The 2272-nt window shown below is 40.7% G+C and overlaps 1 long non-coding RNA gene across 2 annotated transcripts in view; it reads left to right on the forward strand.

Moving 5' to 3' along the window:
* Window positions 1-2266, forward strand: part of LOC111740700 — a 5841-nt gene extending 3575 nt beyond the window's left edge. For both annotated transcript variants that reach the window (XR_002780715.1, XR_002780714.1), the window contains 2 exons: window positions 1503-1648; window positions 2043-2266. This is a non-coding gene — a long non-coding RNA (uncharacterized LOC111740700). The remainder of the gene's footprint in view (window positions 1-1502; window positions 1649-2042) is intronic.
* The last annotated feature ends 6 nt before the right edge of the window (window positions 2267-2272 follow it).

The raw sequence follows: 2272 nt of genomic DNA on the forward strand, positions 1-2272 counted from the left end.
GTGCCTACACCCGGGATCTGCAGTGGATGATATTAAAGAGATAGTTGATGGTCCATATTATAAGTGTTGGCATATACAAAGGAATTTTAAAAGGGAACAGTATCATATCTATGTGGTTCAGGCAACAAATGTTCTGTGTGCTCAGCAAAAGCTGGGTCTAGTATCACCCCGTGAGCCAGAGCTGTCCCAAATGAAACCAGTTCTCAAGGCGGGGGGACTTTTGTGTTTTGGACTTAAACACTTTACTACTTACCAAATCGTGACCTTGGACACATGGTTCTGCTTCCTTCGGACTGTTTCCTTATCTGTTAAACAAGAGATTGATCAATGCCTCCTTTTCAGGCTAGGTATGAGGAGTAAGGGTGAAAATGGTTGTAACACACACAATAATTAGCACAGAGAACATGTAAAAAAAAAAAAAAGTAGCTATTTTTATACTTTTTATTGTTAACCTACCGGAGGAGAGCTTTTCACCTTATTATTAGTTCACCCTTAATGTCTCCTTGCCTGAGGTCTTTTTCCACCCACTATGTGGGAATTAACTAGCCAAGACATAAAAGTGCTAAGGCTTGCAGTGGGCATAATGAAGGGCCAGAGAGGAAGAAGGAAAGAGGGCCCTTCCTGTTGGAGGCTTACCTTAAAATGAGGGCTGTAGGGAGGACCGCGAGTGCTAAACAGCCATGAGCTGCATGCTATGGAACTCCGTGCAATTCCCACTGATCTCTGGGGAAATGGCACCCGTTTGCCAGGGTTATTTGCCAGACGTCCTGAGAGCCATCAGGCATTTGCCTGATGGAGACACAGCAGTGGCCAGCAGCTGCTGCTACACCACTGAACCTTTACAGAAAATCAATTCTATGACTGTGATGAGCTGTGCAATCTTGCCATGATAAGCTACCCCACCAGCTCTGACTTTATAATTTTCAAAGATCCTATTTTGAATCATTATGAAGAACAGCAAGCTGAAATTCCCTCTTAGCCTTTGCCTGTTGCCAATGTGTTCTCTTGCCTTTGTCCTTAATATACACTGATTATCCATTTCCTGAAAGCACAGGGAGTTAATTCCGCTGCAGGTAGGGACAGCATGTCTCCCCAGGCACCTCCAAGGGAACTCGATCTTGATGCGCTGATTCCAAGGCTGCTGAGCACAAATGTACTATGATAAATCTTTTTTTTGCTGCTTAATTATTGATATTAGTAATAATTTATTATTTTAACTCTGAAGATTCATGGGATCAGGTATGAGAGAAATTTTAATTCACTATTGCTTCCTTTCATTTTCTGTTCTAAAAGTAGCCTAATTGCTTAAGCTAAAACACACACACACATGCACACACATACAATGATTCTTTGGAACAAATTTTATATCAGAACTTTTCATTTTAAAAACTATTTTAAACATGTCTCTCTTGTTACAAACACTATAACAAATAAAATAAGTTAAATGTAGCAGGTTAATTGTTATCTGTATTTTTATTGTTGGTTTATCTTCTTTTCTAAAGGAAAAGTGCTGACTGACCGTATAGGAACTTCGCTTCCTGAGGAATGCTTTTCCATATGTTGGAATGCCTTTTGATGGTCGGGAGATAAGTAGCTGCACATTTCGCTCTGAGAGATTGCTCGAACTTGGCGTGCAGAGCAGCATGAGGTACTGCAGAATGTGTGCATTAGAGTCATGACGTGAGAACTTTGGCTTTTCCCTCCCTAGCCATGTAATCTAAGACATTTAATTTAACCATGCTGAACCTCAGTTCCCATATCTGTAAAGTGGGTTTAATAATTATGTGTGCTTCACAGGGTTATAGTGAAGATAAATGTGATAATGTAACTTATCAAAATGTGATAATGTTACTTATCAGCGTGGCACAATACATGGGGTAGCTAATGTTATTAATAATATAAGATGCCACATGTCCATGCTCGTGTGTGCTTTTTCTAAATTCTCCTGCCATTGAAATGCAAGCGATGGTGAAATTGGGCAAGCAAAATGGATTTCTTGCCTAGTAGAGGTAATTTTTTATTGCTGTTCATGGTGTCCACAGGCCAAGGATGGACCAGGAAATCCAAAGAAAATGGAAAAGCTGCCAGCAGTGTCCTGGAGAAATTCGATCATGGCCAGCCAGAGATGAGTCCAAATGCAGCAAGAATGCAGAACACTGCTGGGTTTGCTGGGGTGGCAGGGAGACCCTTTTGCTGAAACCTAATGAGAAATAGTAGTTTTACTCTGATAGATAGAAGTAGAGGGCATTGCAGGTAGGAATAAAAAGAAAGA

Source organism: Pteropus vampyrus, unplaced genomic scaffold (assembly GCF_000151845.1).
Source record: "Pteropus vampyrus isolate Shadow unplaced genomic scaffold, Pvam_2.0 Scaffold67, whole genome shotgun sequence".
In the NCBI taxonomy this organism is placed as follows: domain Eukaryota; kingdom Metazoa; phylum Chordata; class Mammalia; order Chiroptera; family Pteropodidae; genus Pteropus; species Pteropus vampyrus.